The 17095-nt window shown below is 37.6% G+C and overlaps 1 protein-coding gene and 1 long non-coding RNA gene across 2 annotated transcripts in view; both read right to left on the bottom strand.

The window, feature by feature from the left end:
- Window positions 1-17095, bottom strand: part of LOC127508802 (gastrula zinc finger protein XlCGF57.1-like) — a 119073-nt gene that overhangs the window by 25592 nt on the left and 76386 nt on the right. The gene's annotated exons all lie outside the window — the stretch shown is intronic.
- LOC127509013 (uncharacterized) overlaps window positions 1-17095 on the bottom strand; it is a 199719-nt gene that overhangs the window by 157863 nt on the left and 24761 nt on the right. The window lies entirely within an intron of this gene.

Below are 17095 nucleotides of genomic sequence, written 5' to 3'. Positions count from 1 at the left end.
ACTAGTGCTGTCCACATGGACATTTATAACATATATATACTTCCAAAAAGTATAGTCTGGACCTCCTCTGGAAATGAAATATGGAGGCTGGACCTCATGGAAATTTAACTGAATACCCCTGATATAAATTGTTTAACAAGTGCAAGCAATGCATTGATGTACAAGTCCCAATGAAAAACAATAAAAAGACATTCCCAAAAGAAGTCTGTATGATGTGATGTTGATTGAAATGATTATTTTTTTATATATATAATTTTGCTTCTCATTTTTGTTATCGGTAATGATTTAACATTATATCACTTGATGAAATATGCAGTTATAAGTTGTAAAGTATATTGGCATCAATATGCCATCCCATAATACCTGAAACAATGTCACCATATTTTTTATGATGAATTCTTAGCAACCACCACAGCTGCTAGATGAGTACAAAAACATTTTTACAGTCACCATGAAATCAAAACTGATAATACTTGTTTTTTTAATGAAATATTGCAATATTTATTAAAAATAATAAATCTTTTTTTATTTTAAAAAAGGGGGGAGACGAGAGCCATGGGAACGGAGCGATATAAGCGCCACGTTAAGCATTAAATGTCCCATGGAGGAGCTCCGGAAGGATAAAAAGAGGACGACTGCTGCTTTACTTTTGTTTTGTTTTGCCGGTTCCATCCTCCTTCTTCCCAGAAGGAAGGAGGAACGCACTGCCAAAGATCCCTCACCGCTGTGGGAAAGGGGGACTCACTGCCGGGTGCGCAAAGCTGGAGGAGTTGTCGCCGTCCACCAGGCAGCAGAGGAGTGTTGAGCCATCCACCGAGTGGTATCCGGCACCACCACCAGGCATCGTGGAGGAGTTCACCCAGCTGGTGGAAGACTGGATGGCAGTGCCTCTTGTGTCTCCTCATCCTTCCGTCTCCTTCTCTCTCGCCTCATCTGTCCTAACCCTTAGGTGCTGGAAAAGGTTAGGGGGTAAGTGACAAGCAGAACGGGGCTGTGGGAACGAAGCGAGTGCAAATGAGCATCACCTGCCCACCACACCGGTCTCGAGTCCCACGGAGGAGCTCCGGAAGGATAAAAAGAGTGACGGCAGTGCAAGACGAGAGAGGACCAGGCCTGGATTTTATGTTGTTGTTTTGTTTAAATTTATGCGGCAGTCGCCCGTAATTTATATAATTTTTTTTTTTAAATAAATCTATTTGCATCTATGTACATGTAAGTTTTTTTCCTAGCACACGAGGATTACATTTTTCTCAGGACGCATGAATCCGTGCGAAGCTTTCTTTTTCTCAGGACGCATGAATCCACGCATAGGAATTCACTTACTATGGGTTCCTCGTTTTGACTCTCCGGCTTAAGGAGCAAAACTTGGAACCAGTCATGGTCGAGGATCTTGTCCAAGTCAATCCTCTTGGTTGGATCTGTCTCCATACACGAAGATATCAGTTCTTTGCTTTCTGTGAAGAAAGTGGGGAGAGATGTCAGATTATTATTGTTAATTTTATACTTTGTGTAACTGATCACATTATTTTAAGCTGTAATGAAAGTTCCTGTATGATTCGTTCACATGCTCTTACCTTTGGAAATTCCTGCTTTTCTCAAGATGTCGGCGATGACCTCAGGTTTGACCTTGTAAGGGTACTTCCCAAACAGCATCACAAACAACAGTACACCTAAAGAATATACTGTTGCCGGCTTGGCGTGATACCTCCATGTTCTGCGGAAAGCTTCAGGGGGAGCGTAAAGTTTTGTACCTGAAAGAAAGAACAAGATTTTGTCCATTGCAATGAATTTGTATTTCTACAGCTTTTTGTCTATTTATTCAACAAGTGATCTTGGCTGTTTTTGGCTCTGTCTAGAAAGCTCATTATAACTTGTCACCATAGATTTGTAGAATAATACGTACCAATGTACCTTGTATAACCAAACGTCTTGAAGCTTCTACCAACACCGAAGTCGATTAATTTGACCTGCAAGCTGTTCTCATTGATTAGCAGGTTTTCTAGCTTGATGTCGCTGCGGTAGATTCCCTTTTCAAAGCATATTCTTGCAGCAGTAACAACTTGATGCATCACAACTCGTGCTTTTGACTCGCTGATTCTGCCACCATTTTGCACTAAATACTGCCGCAGATCTTTGCAAGGCGTGGGCCGCTCTATGACCAGTATGTAGTGATTCCGTGTCTCATACCAGTCCAGCAGCTTTATTATTTGGGGAACGCTGGGGCCTTCGCTCACACGAATCATCATAGCGACCTCGTTTGGAAGCAATTTGCCAAATAGACTCTACAGGAGATAAAAGTTACACAAAAGTGAGATAATTAGAGGACGTGATGTAACTCATCTTCATTATGTCCTAAGTAGGTTTGAAGTCTTTAAACTAATTCAACTGGAAATAGTTACTGAAGTTGCGGTCACATTTACGGATGATTGTCGAAATTTCGCGGGGCAAAATTCAGTCATTTTAACAGGAATCCACACGCTCTGGAGTTTTGCGTGAGGGTGGAAAAGCTCGATCATGTTGGTCATGTGAATTTGCCATGCTGACCAACAGAAAGCTGCTTGATTTGAAAGTTAATACTCTATTGACAATGGACCTTTTTTGCCCGCAAAATTTCGTTAAAATATCCAACCGCTAATGTGACCGTGTACTCTGAGAGTAAGAAAATGAGGGGAGCAGCAGCCTACTTACAAGTCGCTCATTTTCATAGCATTCTGTCTTGAACACATATTTGAGTGCCACCTGTTCTCCAAGGGAAACAAAAATGTATACTTCATGTATACTGATGTATATAGTAAATGTACAGTATAAACCATAAAATGAAAGAACACTTTAAAAATGGACACATTACTGTGGTGTTATGGGGCCTCACACAACCAAAATCCATCCTCAGTCCACATTAATGAAGAAGACTTTAATGTTGGGGTTACTCTGTGGTAGTAAACTGACCTCTCTTTGCATTTGAACTTAAATTGATAATTTCATCCTCAGTTTTCCAAAAATTGTCATCCGATAACAAAGGAGCGCTGAGGTCCCCTTTAGTACTGGATGACAGTTGGAGAAGTACTGTTGTTCCCGTTGATGTCCTCTTGCTCTTGTCTGGGAGCATCAACCTCCTGCACAGTGTTGAGGGTAGATACACAGCTGTGCCAGCTGTACACTGAAGTGTTGCTGTTTTCTTCAGCTTCATCTTCGTTAACCTTCTCCACAGCGCTGAAGGAAGACACATGGCTGTGCAGTGTAGTGGCGCTGCTGTCTTCAGCTCTATGCACATCTACTTTAACTACCCTCACACCGCTGAAGGGAGACACATGGCTGAACACTGAACTGTTAGTGTCACTGCTCTCTTCAGCTTTGTCCAGTGAATGAACAATGTTGTTGTTGCTGGGAGTGTTGATGCTCTGGGTGTTGATCTTCTGTTCATCTTCACCATCAGAGCATCTCTGAGGTTTTTGGTTCCTGCAATTTCTGCACCGACCCTGTTGGGCTTCGATGGGCGTTTTCTTGGATTTCCTAGAAAAAGCCCATCTAAAAAGCCTCCCTCTCTTCTTCTTTTCTAGTCTCTCAGGGACAGGTGTTGGTGACGTACATGCAGAAGGATCATGGACTGCAGTGCAGCTGTGAGATGTGCACTGCCCCATTGCGTCAGGTGTCTCGCTGATGTTCTGTCACAAACTTTATCACAAATCGATTTAACTTCTATAGCACACAGATCAGTGAAAAACTACAAATCAAGTGATATAACACACAGACCGAGTGATATAACACAATTTGAGCGACTTTTCACCACAGATGTACTACAACACTAGTCAGATCGATTGATAGAGCAGAAAACAGATGAGCTGAACTTCAGGCTGCGCGAGGCTCCATGAGACACTCTGGTTGTGACGTCACAAGTGCTGTTGCCAAGGGATTTTTCGAATGTTTTGTTCATGATCATATACAGATACATGCAAACAATAACTGCTATTGTTAGACATAAAATAAATATATTTATCAACTTTATCTTAAAATATTTCTTCTTTCAAAAGCTTCATGTCACGATTACTACAACTTCTGATGTCAAACGCGGAGCTCGACGATCATAATCGACTCGAGGTAAAAAGCGTACTGTCGTTCACAAACATTACTGATTAAAAGAAGTAAAATGATTTAAAAGAAATAAAGTGTCAGTGGCGCTTGATCATTGTTCAAAATTAGAAAGAATGATGGAAAACTTCGATATTATGATGTTTTCATGAAGCTTGATTTATGTAGCCCAGACATCGTTTTAAGATAAGATTCGTCCCATTAATAAAATTAACTCACATAAAATCCAGCCATTACACATCTTCACATGATTAAATAACCACGCTGTTCTGAACCTACAATAAAACACGCATTTGTTGATGATTTTAAAAATATTTATTAGGCAAAAAACGTATTTCTAATTTATTATATCAATTACAACTTTTAATTAATTATAAAAATCCATATTAACACAACTCCATAACATATATTTAAACAAAACAATACACTTTAATAACATACATTTAATTTAAATAAACAATTACACCCTCCCTGGAGCCAAGCGTTGGAAATCTTTGATATATTTCTCCGCCTCTGCTTCCGTTGGAGACGGCAGGACGGGATTCCTCATGGCTGAAGCTGCATGTAAAAAAAACAAACAAACAAATAAAAACACTTTATTTTTTAAAACGAATAAATCTGTCAAAGATAGCCAATCAGCGAGTTCAGGTGCGTCAAACTCTTCCTGCGCGAGTCTACTGGCGCGTGTCCTGACGAGTTGTGAGGGAAAATGTGCTTAAGGTAAGTATAAAACAAATATATTTTAATACTAATTGTGTGGTGTCTGTGATCGGTTATATAATAACCTTGAAATGACCTTATGTTGATTGAGTTGATTATGATAATCTGTTAGTTAGCTACTAACGAGCGAGTTGTGCCCGTTTCTGTGGTTGGGCAACGACACTCAACTGATCGGTTAACCCAAGGTCCGGTAAACAAGCCATTATATTTGCTAACTATTTTTTAAAATGGCTCTTTGCTGTTGGTATTACCACATGTTTGATTATGTTTGACTCATGAACATGTACTTATTTAACTTAACGCTGTAATTTCCCGCCATTGGATCTAATGCATGTACAACATTTGAACTTACCTGTTAACAGTGACCCGATGTTTGTCTTTCTGATCCCCGCTGGTCTCCTCTCCCACACCAGTTCAGCTGGCGGGCGACATTAGTGCTGAAGACCTTGGAGCAGATTCTCCAGACGGTCTTCTTCATTGTCGGCCCGCCGCTGATGGATAATCTGTTCACCTTCAACAGGTACATTAAAATACGTTTTAGCAAAGAAATGGACCTCTTCTGTACTGTACTAAACACTAGTGCCCGTCAAAAGTTTGGAATAATTAATCTTTTGTAATGTTTTTGAAAGTCTGTTCATGTTCACCGACTGCATTGATTTGATACGAAATTTAGTCCAACAGTAAACATTTTTATATTATATTCATATGAACTGTTTTCTATTTTGAAAAGCAATTCTTGCTCTGCAAAGCTGAATTTTCAGCAGCACATGATCCTTCAGAAATCAGTCTAATATGATTTTTCTGCTCAAGAAACATTTCTGATTATTATCAATGTTGAAAGTTGTGCTGCTTCATAGTTTTGTGGAAACTGTGATAAACTACCTTTCAGAAGTTTAGGGTGAGTAACAGTTTTAATCAGCAAAGATCAAAAATGACAAATGCATTTATAACATTTCAGAAGATTTACATTTCAGATAAATGCTGTTCATTTGAACTTTGTTCATCAAAGAATCCTAAAAAAGGATCACTGTTTCCTCAAACATGAAGCGGCAAAAACTATTTTAACGTAGATAATAAGAACCATCATCAATAATTGACCACCAATAGTAATTGCTAATATCCAAGCATAAAAATGGCTTATTAGAATGTCATGTGACACTGAAGACTGGAGTAATGATGCTGAAAACAAGCTTTGATCAGAATAAATGACATTTTACAATATATTCAAATTGAAAAGTTATTTAAAATAGTAATAATATTTAAAGGAACACTCCACTTTTTTTGAAAATAGACTCATTTTCTAACTCCCCTAGAGTTAAACAGTTCAGTTTCACAGTTTTCGAATCCATTCAGCTGATCTCTGGGTCTGGCGGTACCACTTTTAGCATAGCTTAGCATAGTTCATTGAATCTGATTAGACCGTTAGCATCTCGCTCAAAAATGACCAAAGAGTTTCAGTATTTTTCCTATTTAAAACTTGACTCTTCTGTAGTTACATCGTGTACTAAGACCGACGGAAAATGAAAAGTTGTGATTTTCTAGGCCGATATGGCTAGGAACTATACTGTCATTCCAGCGTAATAATCAAGGAGCTTTGCTGCCGTACCATGGGTGCAGCAGGCGCAATGATATTACGCAGCGTCTCTCACAAATGTCTCCATGGTTGCAAGCCACGCTCCCTGTGCAAGCAGGGTTCACAGGCGCTGCGTAATGTCATGAAATGGATTTGAAAACGGTAAAACTCAACTGTTTAACTCTAGGGGAGTTGGAAAATGAGCCTGTTTTCAAAAAAAGTGGAGTGTTCCTTTAAGTGTTAATGTTTTCAAAATCTTCATTTCAAACTTTTGGCAAGTAGCATGTAAACATACACACTTCATTTCATTAGTAGTTGTAGGTGGACAATTCCATTTCTTACCATTCTCTGCAGAAACCCTCTGTCTGACAGACTTTGCTCCAGCCGGTCTAGATCCTCAGTGGATGCAAGAGGAAAGATGCCATCCTCTTCATCATTTTGCACTGCCACTGGGGGTAAAAAGCGCCTGTTTCCCACTAGAGACTGGACCAGTGAAGTTGATAAATAACTTACATGTACATTGATTTGGTACAAGACTCAAGACTGGATTTTCCCGTCTCACGCCAGAAGTAGCTGTAAGTAAAAATTTACTGTGAGGTTTTCAATGTTTTGTGACAATGTTTTCATTGTCACGTGTGCCTCTGACTTGGTGGATGTTACCAAGAACATGTCTGGGTTACGTTTCACTCTAAATAATGTGACCTTTTCATGAAATGACCCCTACTCATATAATTTTTTTTTTTTTTTTTTTTTTTTGAGTTTCACTCTTTTACCTGGTTTGGTTAAAGGGTTAGTTCACCCAAAAATGAAAATTATGTCCTCAATTACTCACCCTCATGACGTCCACATCCGTAAGACCTTTGTTCATCTTCAGAACACAAATTAAGATATTTTTGATGAAATCTGAGAGATGTCAGTTCCTTCATATACTGCCTTTGAACACTTTGACTCTTCAGAACGTTTATAAAGAGATCAGAACACTAATCCATATGAATTTAGCAGTTTAGTCCAAATTTTCTGAAGACTCGATTGCTTTATATGATGAACAGATTCAATTTAGGTTTTTACTCGCATGTAAACATTGATCATTGATCTTACCAGTGCTGATGCTGCTCTCTCTCCTATTGCGGTCTTTGATTCTGAAATTAGCTAGCTGATGACCAATAAAATGCAGCTCATATCTGTTTCTTTCGTTGACGTATAATCTTTAAATTTGCACAGAGTGCGGGAATTGAAGATCGGATTTATATCCGTTTTGCAGTGACACATTTATGTGGCCAAGTGTAAATGAAATTGTCCGATCTGTAAAAACGCATGAAGTGACCAGATGTAAACAGGCCCTTTATGATCGTTTTGAAGAGTTAAAGTGTCAGTTGCAAAGACAGTCATGGAGGAACTGAAATCTCTCAGATTTTATCAAAATATCTTAATTTGTGTTCTGAACGAAGGTCTTATGGGTGTGGAACAACATGAGGGTGAGTACTTAATGACAAATCTCATTTTGGGGTGAACTAACCCTTTTAAGAGACACACTGGAGCTGAAAATGGGGGAGTGGGAAAGTAAAAACTTAAAGTAAGCTGAGGCTGATGGTTTTCATGACAGCATAAAACAATATATATACAAAAATACTCTGTAGGTAACATACTCTGTTCTCTTCCTTGGTGGTCACCTGAGGGTCTCAGGACAGAAAAGGTGTGCTCTATGGATTGAACAGATGTAATTATAAGTATGAGATTGTTTAAATGTGTTTGATTCCCTCATGCCTAATTAATGCTCTTGTACCTTGTGTGTTAGGTGGATCAACACCATAGCCGGCTCCGTGATGGTCTGCCTGAGAGATGCCCAATGTCGCTGAGAAAGGTAGAGCAGGTAAGATTTGCTTGTTACGAACACAAGTAAACAAACACTAAAATTTTAACAGAAAAGCATAACACAGATTTCACTTCTTATAATAACAGTATGGTTCATTTATTCATTATTACACTGGCATTACCAACAATCTCCAGTCAGTACATCAGTGTTCTTTTGAGTACATTAAGGACTCTAATGTAGTTTTCACACTGGGGATGTTGTTTGTTGTAGTCCATATTTGAGTGTGATTTAATCCTGGTACCCCCTGCAGCTTTGGTCTGGTCTAGGGTACGGTACGTACCGTGATACTCTCATTGCGTACTGAACGTACGTACCCCTGTCCATTTTATTCTCGAAATTCAAACAAAAACTTTAATTTTTACGCTTCTTGATGTGGCATGACAGATCTCTTTACAGGCGCCACATTTCAAGTGTGAGAGAATGTGATCATCTTTTCCTCTTTAAAGGGTTACTTCACCAAAAAATGAAATTTACATCTGTAAGTACTTTGTTTTTTTTACTTTGTTAACGTTTTTAATTAATTCCTATTTTGAGCTTCCATAGGAATTACGTTAACTGAAAACGCTCGCTCTGCGCCAGTGTTCGCGCACCATTATGAATGACCGTGGGGATTTTACTTTCACTTTCAAATTAGCGTCATTATTATTCTTAATGAAAAACACAACAACAAAACAGTACAATGACAAACTCACTTAAATGGGCACTTTTACATTTCGCTTTGAAACCAAATCTACCGCCGTAGTCTTGTTATTCAAGAGTGAGGCGAAATCTGACTCCTTCTGCTGATCTGTGCTGCGACTCTCGTTTGGCTCACGCTGAATTGAGCAGACGTGTTCAGTTTGTAATTGAAGTGTCTCTTTTATTACTATAAAAAAATCAAAATGACAGTGGAGGCGGTGCCGCGGGACAACACCGACTGTCGCAGCAAGCCTACCTCAAGCCATAATGATTTTAGGCTGCCTAAGCGCGTTATAACATTGTGAACGGCCTGAATGACGGCACTTGTGTGAACATTGATTTTAACGTCTCTGTTACATGCCACGCTAGTCTACAGTTTGTGTGTGAGACAGCGTGATTGACGGCTTGTAGGTGCGTTATTGGCAGCGCGCGCCACCCTCTGTTTACATGAACGTGTCACCATTGAAAACGTGAGGATTTTTTAAAGACGAAAATCGCACAACCTATTCGATATTCTATAATTAAATCAACGAATTGAATATTCGAAAATCGTGACATCCCTATTCTGTAGTCAGTATGACTACAGTGGTTCAACCTCAATGTTATGAAGGGACAAGAATACTTTTTGTGTGCAAAACCAAAACAAAAATAGTGACTTTATTTAACAATTTGAACTGTTGTCATACAGAGTTGATGTAGTGCAGTCTTCCATGTTTACGTCCGAACACCAGCTCAGTATTGGCCGAATCCTGTGTCAGCATCACACGCATCCATCGTTGTGCTCACGTGTACAGCTTCAGCCAATACTACTGTTTTTATTTTTGTTTTGCGCACTAAAAGTATTCTCATCGCTTCATAACATTAAGGTTGAACCACTGTAGTCAGGTTGACTATTTTAACAATGTCTTGACTACCTTTCTGCACAGACATCAAAAGGTGCAATGATGTTGCTGCCTATGTGTGGTTCAGAAACCATTGGATTTCATCAACAATATCTTAATTTGTGTTCTGAAGATGAACGAACGTCTTATGGGTTTCGGCTGACATGAGGGTGAGTACTTGATGACTGGTGGATCCAAAATGGTCAATATTCATATTTCATGTTAATCATTTATGGCTTTACTATTTATAACGAAATGCAGGTTAGTAGTTTATGACTTTTCTTTTTTTTTTTTTTTTTTGTGAATTAACCCAATCTGCTCATGTAAGGGTTTTTTTTTTTTTTTTTAATGTATACTTTTAATTCTATTGCTTTAACATTTATATAATGTTAATATGGATATTTTAGGTAGCTTTTTGAGTTTAGCAGGTAAAATGGCTTGTAAATGGAGCCTTTTTTTGCAATGCCTGATTTACATCTAGTGTTTTAACATTTTCATAATTAGGGGCATTTTGTTTTTCCCTTTTATTGGATTTAAAAGCTAATCTTGTTCATTTCAAGTGTTTTTTTGTTTGTTTTTTTTAAACATTTAATTTTAATATGGATATTTTAGTTTAGCAGGTAAATTGGCTTGTAAATTAAGCCTTTTTTTTTTTTTTGGCGAAAAACACGTGCATATTGTAATGTTACCTTTATATTCTGTAAATGCTTGATTTACATTTGGTTTAACATTTTCATAATTAAGAGCATTTCGTTTGTGAAGTTAATATTCACTTATTGGATTTAAAGGCTAATATATCTTGTTCAAAGAACGCTCATTTCAAGTGTTTTTTTTTTTTACCCTAATCTAAGTGCTGTGATAGAAGTTTATACAAAGCACTGACGGCTGGGGGGAGGTTAAATTTAAAAAGTGGTGTGATGTATTACTGCTTATAAAATTTTAATATTTAAAGCCATTCTAACATTGTAACTTTACAATATAAAAATGTTTTTAAAGCAGAAGTTAAATTATCTTAACAAAAATGGGAATAAAAGCGCAGACTAATTTTAATGTCTATTTTGATTACTCTACAATAGTCACTTTACAGTTTCTGCTGCAGATCTGTCAGCCTGTACGCATTTTGCGTAGAGGGTAAGCATTTTGATCTCGAAGTACGTTGTTATTCTAAACTACACAGAAACCTGGCTCTGTGCACGCGTAGTACTCCAAGTAAAAGCAAGAGTTAAACCAATCATAGTGCTGAGTTAATTTTCTGAAATACCAAGAGGGGACTATTGACAAATTCTTGAGGCCTATTATTAAGAGACTATAGAGCGACAGCAACACACAATCCCGCCCACTCGATCTCCCTTCCACTCCCGCCGTCTGACTTCTCAAGGGAGGACAGTACAGTACTCACGCACTAAACTCCTCAAGGTAAACGGGTATAAAATCCTAAAGTAACGTTGTCCCTTAAAGGCAGAATTGAAAAGTAAGTGATTTATTGAGATTAAAGGGTTAGTTCAGCCAAAAAATGAAAATAATGTAATTTATTACTCACCCTCATGTCATTCTACTCCCATAAGACCTTCGTTCATCTTCAGAACACAAATTAAGATGTTTTGATTAAATCCAGTGGCTCAGTGAATCTCAGAAGCAGTGTTTTGAAATCACTATATTGTTGAAAAGTCACTATTTTGAGTTTCTAAAAGTCGCTATCTCGTCGCTTTATAATATTAATATTGAACCACTGAACTCGCATGAACTGATTTGAAAATGTTTTAATACCTTTATGGATCTTGAGATTTTCAATGGCATTGCTGTCTATAGAGGCCTCACTGAGCCATCGGATTTCATTAAAATATCTTAATTTGTGTTCTGAAGATGAACGAAGGCCTTACAGGTGTAGAACAACATGAGGGTGAGTAATTAATGACATTATTTTCATTTTTGGCGGTGAACTAACCCTTTAATGAAATTTTAATGCATTTACTTATTTTGTTAATTGAAATTCTATCACTTTGATGAACTCTTTTCTCTCTCTTTTTTTTTTTAAGATTTTCACAACTTTCATGGCCCCTAGAATATTTTGTTTAATGAATAATAGGTCCCCCTTTAATATACACACCCGTTGCTGAATTTAACACTTTAACTGCCATAAGATTTTCCATTTTTTAAGATGCTTCCCAATCAGACGTTCTGTTCTTTATTTTGATATATTGTGTAAAAAAAAAAAAAAAAACCACTGGAGGGGAAAGTGTTCATCTAGTCTTTGCAATTGTATGTAATTTTTGGTAATGCAATATATATAAAACAATGTTTTATTTAACTGTAGTTACAGATGGTCCAAATGACTCCTGTTAAAGATGGGAATGTCCCAATTCTTGATGTGTCCTTAAAATGTGGACAGAGGATCACTGACATCTCTCTGGCGGGACGAAGCATTATCCGAGCTTCATTTGGGAGACCAAGTTGAGGTCTCACATCTGAAGGTCACAATCAGGCAAAATGGATACAGCAAGTTCCATTTGTCAACCTTTTCATCCATCAAGGTACATAACAAAGGCCCAATCCCACTTATAATTATGAACAAGATTTAACATAACATACAACAAATGATTATTTGTGGTTAAAATCCTTATTGCCAAAAAACACTTATATTTATGGGTCTTCTTTATTCTTTAAAATCTTTATTTATGGGTCGCTTGGGCAGCCGTGTTGCTGCTGCCACCTACAAACATATGCAGGCAAGTGTCATTCCTCTTCATTTGAAGTGGGGTCCCAAAAAAATCCTTGTTTAAAGGGCTAAAACTCCAACTAAAGGAGAATTGAGACGCCCCTACCCCTCCATTGTGCACATTCACGTGAAGGGGTAGGGGCGTCTCAATTCTCCTTTAGTTGGAGTTTTAGCCCTTTAAACAAGGATTTTTTTGGGACCCCACTTCAAACAAGTAGGGGTAAGTGGTATAAATGAGATTGGGTCTAAGTGCAACACATTAGACCAGTGATTCTCAACCCAGATGTAATTCCAGATTAAATTTTCACCCAGTTTTCATTCTTTAAAATTAAGGTTCTGGAACAACAATCACCATTGAGGAGATGGTCATCGAGGGGATTTTAAAAGATGAAGATGGTGATGGAATGGTGCTTTTATCCGAGACCTTCGAGGAGTGCATCGTCCCTGCTGCTGTGGCAACGGCCATTGCAGAAGATTTTTTCAGCAGTCTGCCACGTAGAGTAAGTGTGGGACATACAGACCACAGGGTGCACAGCATCCAGCCTGTGGAATAGGAAGGAAGAATACGAAATGGAAGAGTTGTAACTGTTTACTAGTTACTGCCATAACTGCTTAATGTTCATTAAATGTTATATAATATATATATATATATATATATAAAATCACACACATATATATATATATATATATATATATACACACATACACACACACACAGTGGCAAGAAAAAGTATGTGAACCAGAATCTGAAAATGTGAATAATTTTAATAAAATAAGAGATAATACAAAATGCATGTTATTTTATTTAGTACTCTCCTGAGTAAGATATTTTACATAAAAGATGTTTACATATAATCCATAAGACAAAAAATAGCTGAATTTATTAAAATAACCCCATTCATATGTTTGTGAACCATTGATTCTTAATACTGTGTGTGGTTACCTGGATGATCTATGACTGTTTTTTTGTTTTGTGATGGTTGTTCAAGAGTCTGTTTGTCCTGAACAGTTAAACTGAGCTCTGTTCTTCAGAAAAATCCTCCAGGTCCTGCAGATTCTTCAGTTTTCCAGCATTTTTTGCATATTTGAACCCTTTACAGCAGTGACTGAATGATTTTGAGATCCATCTTTTCACACCGAGGACAACTGAGGGACTCAAACACAGCTATTAAAAAAGGTTCAAACATTCACTGATGCTCCAGAAGGAAACACGATGCATTAAGAGTCGGGGGTGAAAACTTTTGAACAGGATGAAGATGTCACAATTTTTCTTATTTTGTTTAAATATCATTGTTTTTCATTTAGTACTGCCCTTCGGAAGCAACAGAAGACACTTGCATGTTTCCCGAAAGAAAAATTAAGTACAATTTACCTTGATATTTGAATTCAAAAGTTTTCACCCCCAACACTTAATGCATTGTGTTTCGTTCTGAAGCATCAGTGAATGTTTGAACCTTTTTTAATAGTTGTGTTTGAGTCCCTCAGTTGTCCTCAGTGTGAAAAGACAGATCTCAAAATCATACAGTCACTGTTGTAAAGGGTTCAAATATGCAAAAAATGCTGGAAAACTGAAGAATCTGCAGGACCTGGAGGATTTTTCTGAAGAACAGAGCTCAGTTTAACTGTTCAGGACAAACAAAAGACTCATGAACAACCATCACAAAACAAACAAACAGTCGTGTATCATCCAGGTAACCACACACAGTATTAAGAATCAATGGTTCACATACTTATGAATAGAGTTATTTTAATAAATTCAGCTTTTTTTTTTTGTCTTGTGAACTAAATGTAAACATCTTTTATGTAAAATATCTTACTCAGGACAGTACTAAATAAAAAATAACATTTTGTATGATCTCCCTTATTTTATTAAAATTATTCACATTTTTACAGATTCTGCAAGTGGTTCACATACTTTTTCTTGCAACTGTATATATGCAGTTACTTTTGTTCTTATTTGTTCTGATGTTAATGTTATTAGTGTATTATCACCTTTTTCCATGACTTTAAAAAATAAAGAAAAAAGCTGAAAAATCCTCTGTCGGGGAGTCTGTTAAAAAAATAAATAATAACAGAAGTTCATGAAATGCATTGAAATATCAAAATTTGTAATAAGTTCAGTAAATGTTGTCACTAAGGCTGTTGTATTTGCTCACCTCTCTACCAGACCTCCACAGGGACAAACCCTTAATGCCATCTTCTGATCTTAAAGGGATAGTTCACTCATCAGAATCAGATCAGAATCAGAAAAAGCTAGTAGTAATACATGGTTCCAAATAAAATACTAACAAAACATTTGAATGACTCCAAATAAAAGGTAAAATGACAGCAACAAATACGTACACACTGTGATGTAGGGTGGATGGCTCTTTAAAAAGCCTTTGGGTTCGCTGGATGTTGGCTGCTGTTGAGAGAAAAACAAAAAGAAGAAAAATAATCAATCACCAACAATCATCTTAAAAGAGCTTTTGGGTTTGCTTATATGTTTATATATATATATATATTTATATATAATATAATGTTAAGGGTTCGCTGTGTAAACCATGTGTTGTGTTATTAGGAGAAAAACAAAAAGGAAGAAAAATAATCACCAACAACTATATTATATATTAGATAGGTGTGTGAGAATCTGGAAAGTGTGAATCAAAAAGAATACTTTCAAAGCAGAAGCAATATATATATGGTAGGCTTATGTCTCAGCTTAGATTATACATTGTTTAACAGAGTTTAAGAACCAGACAACAACAGAGGGACTGTGTTCTAAAATGAAGAGGTATAAGAAGTACCTGGAGCCAGACACTACTTATCTGTTGCCAAAGACAACAAGATTTAGATCAAACACTTACAGTTTCAACAATGTTGCACCTGGACCATCTAACAATGACAGTTTTTATGGGCATCCTGAACTAGATCACAGAAACCGTGTACATGGCATTGAAGGACATGGTGAGGAAGAAAGTGAGACAAACTAAGTATGTGATGGAGTTGAGCCAGAGGAACAAAACAGCGTAAATGGCACTGAAGTAGATAATGCGGAAGAAAGTGAGACAAAAGAAGCAAGCGATGGAGAAGCAATGGAAGGAAACTGCGTAGATGGTGACAGTGAAACGGCAAGTGATGGGGAAGTCACTGAAGCCGATGAAAGTGACGAAGGCAGTGATGTTGAGGAACATGATGATGGAGGAGAAGAAAGCCAGTCATTTGCACATGATACGGGTCCAAAATTTGATGAAAACCTAAATGTCCCAATATGCAGATTTCTCTCAATTACAAAGGCTGAACTCCTCCTGCTGCTCATAACATTCACACTAAAGCACAATTTAGCATTTGCACTGCTCGACCTTTTGAAATTGATTCATTTAGTTTTCTCTAAAACGGTGCTGCCGGCCAGTAAGCACAAGCTTAGTGAGGTGTTCACACACTTCAGCCAGAGAACAGAACTACATTTCCTTTGTACATTCTGTCAGTCATATCTTGCAAGTCATAAAAAAAAGATAATCAGAGGAAACACTGTGTGTGTTCACACTGTAACAAGACTTTACCAGTGGATTTACAGGTTAAGTCACTCCTTGAAAATGACAACTTAAGAAATTCACTCAATTTTAGATTTACAAGAGCAACACCAGAGAATGTACTCAGGGACATTTATGATGGTGATATGTACAAAGAGCTCTCGCACCCAGGTGGAATTCTGCACAATAAGGATAACCTTTCATACGTGTTCAATTCAGACGGAAGTCCCTTGTACAAAGCCTCAGGTACATCAATCTGGCCAATACAGCTGGCTATAAATGAAATTCCACCTGCCGAACGTAGAAAAAACATGATACTTGCTGGTTTGTGGCATGGGAAAGGGGAACCACGGATGGATATATTTCTTATATAAAAAAAACTGGTTGTAGATGGAGTAATGTGGTGGAACAAAATCACAAATTCATGGATAAAAAGTAAACTGGTAGGGCTTTGCTGTTGAGTGGACTCTGTTGCTAGACCCATGATGCAAAACCTCACCCAGTTTAATGGCTACTATGGTTGTGGGTTTTGTTACCATCCAGGAGAATATATCTGTGGAGCAGTCAGGTACCCTGTTAGTGAAGAGCAACACGCTGACAGAAATGATCAGAAATGATCATTTCTGTCACCATTGGTCAATTTACCATATTTTGATGTGGTTTATATATTTGTGCCAGATTATATGCATTGTGTTTTACTTGGTGTGACTAAACAATTGTCAAAGTTGTGGCTGGAGGAATCTGGTAGTGAGTTCTACATTGGCTCTCCAGACAATCAACGTGTTGTCTAAAATAAAACCCCCTCAGTATATTCGCAGACTTCCCAGGGATCTCAGTGAAAGAAAGCACTGGAAGGCTGCTGAGTGGAGAGCGCGGCTTCTTTTTTATGCACTGCATCTTTGCCATTTTGCGCTATTAGTGCGAGCTGTTTACCTACTTTTGAGTGACAGCACTTCAAAAGATGATGTAAACACAGCAGACCAACTACTCCTTGAGTTTGTTTTTCGCTTTCAGATGCTGTATGGAGGAAAGTGTATGTCCACTTACTACAGCATT

The sequence above is a fragment of the Ctenopharyngodon idella genome, chromosome 3, assembly GCF_019924925.1.
Source record: "Ctenopharyngodon idella isolate HZGC_01 chromosome 3, HZGC01, whole genome shotgun sequence".
Taxonomy (NCBI): domain Eukaryota; kingdom Metazoa; phylum Chordata; class Actinopteri; order Cypriniformes; family Xenocyprididae; genus Ctenopharyngodon; species Ctenopharyngodon idella.
This window is presented reverse-complemented; position numbering and strand designations above follow the sequence as displayed.